The following is a 6,431-nucleotide window of genomic DNA, read 5'->3' as shown; positions in this document are numbered from 1 at the left end:
CAGATGACTTTTAAATTATTTGATGTCAATTCCTGTAAACATTTTATCACTATTGCTGTTTCTCAGGTTGGCTGTCTGTAAACATTTTTGATTCCAAGTATAACTGTCAAACATGTATTTATACCAGTTTTGTTAATTCATCGATCAGGCCAACCAGCCATTATGCTTTTGCTTCTGAAACCATTCAAGATATCCCACTGAAAATAGGCACACATATTAATGTCTAAATATGTCATTTGCTATTCACAATTCTCTAGTTTTATTTGTTTGTCATTGTTCTTTCTATCCATTCATTGCCCAAACTTTCATTTCTGAGGCAAACCTCCAGATCCATTTATCACTATGAAATTTGTATATGCCTTTTTCACAATACACAATCTTCAGTTTCAATATTTTGTATGTTTTCATCCATTTGTTCATCTATCATAATTTACTTTCCTGAGCAAAATGTCAAAATATTTCAATATCTCTTGGTCTCAGAAAGTGGACATGTTTTTAGCTAGTGGTTTGGATGCGCCTTTTGCTATCACAAGTCCATTGATCTTTCCAGTCAGCCAGCCATTATCAACACTTAGACATAAGTAAGAAAGTGGTCAGGATATCTCTGATATTTGGCATGTTTATTCAAGCAATGGTGTAGATTTCATTTTCAATTTCAAATTTCTAATGGATTTTTTTCCATTGGTCTATCCATCCATCCTTCACACTAAGTCATTCAAATGTTATTTTAAAATATCCAAGCCAAAAAAGGACCTATTCTTCCAATTTTCTGGTGCTTTTGTTTGAAATAACATTCCACAATATTAAATCAGCTGAGATTATTTCTTCCTTCCACAATAGATGTATTAGATGGATGATATTGTTAAAAAAAGAAATGTACGTATTAAAGTATGTGTTACACTACCCACTTTTTTCATTTTCATTTCTGCAACAATGCAGCATTTATGTAAATAGTTGTTTTATGTGCTGTTTACTTGTGTGTACATTTTGATGCACATAAACATATTAGCTTGTGTGTAAATTTTGAAGCACATAAACATATTAATAGTTTGTGTGTACATTTTGATGCACATGAACATATTATTAGCTTGTGTACATTTTGATGCACACAAACATTAGCTTGTGTGTAAATTTTGAAGCACATAAACATATTAATAGCTTGTGTGTACATTTTGATGCACATAAACATATTAATAGCTTGTGTGTACATTTTGATACACCTAAACATATTAGCTTGTGTACATTTTGATACACATAAACATATTAGCTTGTGTGTACATTTTGATGCACATAAACATATTATTAGCTTGTGTGTATATTTTGATGCACATAAACATATTATTAGCTTATATTATAGATCTACAAGAATAGAAGACCTCAAAGTAGATTAGTTCTCATTTGTAACCAACTGAGTCACCCTCTAAAATATTTTTTATTATAGGTGGAACTCTACAGTTTCATACTTTGCATAGGGTTATATTTTTAAAGAAAAGGAATATCCCCCATTTTCCTCACTGGCAATACTATTTAAAAAAGACCTTGTATATCTCAGGAATTGTTCAAAGAACTTTCATTCCCTTTATTTTGGTGTATGATTGATGGGTAAATTGTAAAAAAAAAAAAGAGCCAACAATTTTTTGAAAACATTTTATATATTTGGTATATCATTAATTGCACTTTCAAAAGCTGGTATTGTCTAGTCTGGCAAAATTAATTTTCCCTATTTTAATAGGTGCTAAAAGAGAGTGTACTTTAGACTAATTCCAGCTGATTTATTTAGCACAAGGGAGCAGTCATCATAGTTAGCCGTATGCTTTGATCATTTACAATTTCCACAAGTACAATATCCAAAGACTTGTCAGCCACATTACATTAAAGTAGCATAGAATTATGCCAACATTCTCTCCACTGTGCATGTTTCAAATGCAAACAACTTCACCTTACATGCGTAGCTCTCAAAAGTACATAATAACTGGTGAGCACCCCCTTAAAGAGCACATATGTATTATTATTGTATGATTTAATTTTGATTGTATGGCTGAAAAATGTAAGTCACAACCATCAAAACAGTCCTTTTGAATAATTCTGTATTTTCCTCCCACAGAACAGTATTTTTTTTATTGTCGGAGTCTCACACAAGCCCAGCCCCCCCCCCTTATGATGACAAGTGAGCTATTTTAAAAATGCACAATACATTTTGTCAACATAGGAACCAATGTTATGCTGAAAGACAGGAACATGAAGTAAGCCAGAATTATTCCTGAAATGTCAGCAATACATTTTACAGGTTGAAAAGGGATGGAACAGATAAGGTTCATAAAGGTCATTGGTCAAATGTTAAAATATTTGCTTATTGTTAAATATGGAAGAAATCAAATTTGCTTTGTCATCATTTATTTTTTTAATTCAATTGCCAATAAATGAAAAGAAACATTATCACTATATATTTCTTTTACTTAATGCAACAGTTTTAAATTTAAGTTGACTTTATTCCAATATTCTAAGACTTCTAATTTCCCCCAAAATTAAGGTCACTACTCAGAAACATGCCTCAGGGCATATTATGTAAGCAAGAGCAAAATAAGCATATTTAGCTTCTTTTTATGCATAACATCAATGTTAATGTACCACTTTGTTCAGAACATCATACATAATATGAAGATAAGATGAATAATTGCATACATTTTCATATTTGTTTTAAGGTGGTGCTCTACAGTTTCATATTTTGCATAGGGTTAGAATTTTAAAGAAAAAGAATTTTTACCAGGTTTCCTTACTGGTTGTACTGGCTATTTAAAAAAGACCATATATGTCTTAGGCATTATTCAGAGAATCTTAATTCCTTTCATTTTGGTGTATGATTGATGGATGTAATATGGGCTATCGAGTATACAGCTTGGCCTTACCCCAGATGTGCACTGTTCAAAAAACTGCTACCTTCACTTGGTCATTTTCACTTCCTGAACTTCAGAGGTAAATTGTATTTTTTTAAAATACTTTCAGAAACTGGTATTGTCTAGTCTGGAAAATTCATTTTCCATATTTTAATAGTTTCTAAAAATAGTGTACTTTAGACTAATTCAGGCTAATTATTTTTTTCACAAGGAAAGTCATTTTAATCAGCAGTGTGCATAGATCATGTATGATTTCCACAATTACAGTATCCAAAGAAATGTCAACCACATTACATCAAAGCAGCATAGAGGTATGCCAACATTCTCTCCACTGTGCAGGTTTCAATTGCAAACAACTTCACCTTACATAATCACTCTCTCAAAAGTACATAACTGGCGAGTGCCCTGTATGCTTAGATCATGTACAGTTTCCACAGTACAATATCCAAAAAACTTCAAGTCCACAGAAAAGTAACAGCTATACCATCATTCTTTCCATTGTGCATATTGCAAATGTAAATAACTTACACCCACCACTCTATCAGATGTTTATAATATCTGTATAGTACCCCCAAGTCTTTGTGTGTGTGTGTGTGTGTGTGTATATATATATATATATATATATATATATATATATTGGTGCACCCTTTGTTTTTGAAATTGTTGACTTCATGTTGGTGGGCAAGGAATGTAGATGACTATTTTCTTGGATTGGACATCATGATATAGTACAAAAGAAACAACAGAAATTGTTATGACAATCCAGAAAGTTCCACTGAAGCATCTGTCAGCAATCATAAAACTTGCCAAAATAAGAGCTTTTAAAGCAAGATTAGAAGAACATTATACTTGTATACCCCAAGAATGTAACACGGGGAGATACAGCTCTTTTAGCATCCATTTGTCCGTCAATGTTTTCATATTTCTAGAGTAAAAGTAGCTCACCTCTCTTAAGGACCCCCATGATCAGCCAATGCATGCATACAGCGCCATTAAATCTCACCATTCTTTCTTCCTAGGCAACAGTTTAAGGTAAGTTTCATAACACCTTTCCCTTTGGAAGGGGTCTAAGTTTGTTCAAACTGACCAGTATGTCTATGCTAGTTCTACATTGTTGCTTCAGTTTTTGCATTCAGCTCAGATTTGTGTACTCTATGCTTCTTTTTTTTTACCTGCAGTCATGAAACTTAACAAAGGGATGCATCTTGAGGAATACTGCACAAAAGTGTCACTGTTACCCGTATTTCTTGTTCAGTCAAAAATGGTTTATATGTCTGGTGTAATATAGTTGTATCAAATTAGAACACTATTTTTTAAAAATATGCAATGCGTTGTACATCACAAGTTCTGCTAGTTTGGGCATTTATTACTTTCATGCCCAATGCAATGTACATCACAAGTTCTGCTAATTTAGGCATGTATTGTTTCATACCCAATGCAATGTATATCACAAGTTCTGCTAATTTGGGCATGTGTATTATTGTCATATTTAGCTCTCACAATAGCAAATACCAAATCAAAATATAAAACTTGTCTGTATTGACTCTGTTCATATGAGTCTTAATTACAATATTAAATTAAAAATCTACTCATTTCCTTTGTCAGTCAAAAACTTCAACTGCTTTTCTACATACACATGATCACACTCAAGCTGATGTTTGGGCTTATTTGTGTAGTAAATATCATCTAGCCCTGTCTGCATCTCATCTTATTTGTGTAGTGAAATCAACAAGTCCTGTCTTAATCTCATCTTAATTGTGTAGTAAAATCCTCTAGTCCTGTCTTCATATCTTAATTGTGTAGTAAATATCCTCTAGTCATGTCTTCATATCATCTTAATTGTGTAGTAAAATCCTCTAGTCCTGTCCTCATATCTTAATTGTGTAGTAAATATCCTCTAGTTCTGTCTTCATATCATCTTAATTATGTAGTAAAATCCTCTAGTCCTGTCTTCCTTTTGTAGTATCTTTGTCATGTCTTCATATCATCTTAATTGTGTAGTAAAATCCTCTAATCATGTCTTCATATCTTAATTGTGTAGTAAATATCCTCTAGTCACATTTTCATATCTTGTGTAGTAAATATCCTCTAGTCACATCTTCATATCATCTTAATGATACAGTAAATATCCTCTAGCTATGTCTTCATATCTTAATTGTGCAGTAAATATCCTCTAGTCATGTCTTAATCTCATCTTAATTGTGTAGTAAATATCCTCTAGCTATGTCTTCGTATCTTAATTGTGCAGTAAATATCCTCTAGTCACATCTTCATATCATTTTAATGATATAGTAAATATCCTCTAGCTATGTCTTCATATCTTAATTGTGCAGTAAATATCCTCTAGTCATGTCTTCATATCTTAATTGTGCAGTAAATATCCTCTAGTCATGTCTTCATATCATCTTAATTCTGTAGTAAAATCATCTAGTCCTGTCTCAACTCATCTTATTTGCATAGTAAAATCTTCAAGTCCTGTCTTAATCTCCTCTTAATTGTGTAGTAAAATCCTCTAGTCATGTCTTCAGCTAATTAGGATGATAATCTGCCTGCAGCTGTATCTGAGACATAAATAATAAAGCTGATGCACATCATAGTGAAATTCTAGTCGCAATGACCTAGTTTTCACCTAAATATCGGAGTAACCCTCATCATGTATCTAAATAGTGTAGTGCATAAAAAATGAGCCAATACAAAGCATGATGCAAAACACTGGAAATAAAGGCTGTATATAGTGGCCAAGGTAAAAATATAAAATCCTTTTAAAGTAAAAAGCAAGAATTTATTATATAAACCAGTCTGTTAAAAAAATATCCCAAGATTTTCTCTGGTGGTACATCATCAAATAAGAATGTTTTTGACTTGTCAAGATATGCACTCTGGTCGAGGTTCACACTTCAGGAAATAGGTGCAAGTTAAGTGTGCATGTCCTATACATGAACAGCAAAATACTTCCCATGATGCATCTGTATATCAAGCTTCATATATGCAGGGAAGTGTCAGAAACTGAGCTAAACATTGAGGTCATTAAAAGTGTTAATGCTAGAAATACTGATAAAGAACTTGCTTATTTATACACGTAACAAGGATATCCCTTTTGAACAACTCTGTAGTTACATGTGTACAAAAACTGACAAATGGAGCTGCCAAATATTGTAACCTAATTTTAGTAAGGTAATATTGAAGTCACCAAGTCACAGCGCACAAGTTGCATGCCATAATGACCAATAATTCAAAATCAACGAACTTAAATGTAAACAGCCATTGAAGTGTGAAATGTAGGTCACATTTTCATTATTTTGATAAGATGCTGTTGTATCCAACAAGCTGCATCTGCTTAAAAAGTCACATCATTTTTGGCAAATAATGCCAGGGAAACCAACATAAATGCAAATTGAACTCACCAAAGTGTTATATGCTGGTCAGTCACCAAATATTACTGGACTCACCAAAGTGTTAAATGTTGGTCAGTAACCAATGTTACTGGACTAGCCAAGATGCATTAATGAACAAAAGCAGCATTCTTCTACAGCCATG

Source organism: Sinohyriopsis cumingii, chromosome 5 (genome assembly GCF_028554795.1).
Source record: "Sinohyriopsis cumingii isolate HCF-2022 chromosome 5, ASM2855479v2, whole genome shotgun sequence".
Classification (NCBI taxonomy): domain Eukaryota; kingdom Metazoa; phylum Mollusca; class Bivalvia; order Unionida; family Unionidae; genus Sinohyriopsis; species Sinohyriopsis cumingii.
Note: the sequence above shows the minus strand (reverse complement) of the source record.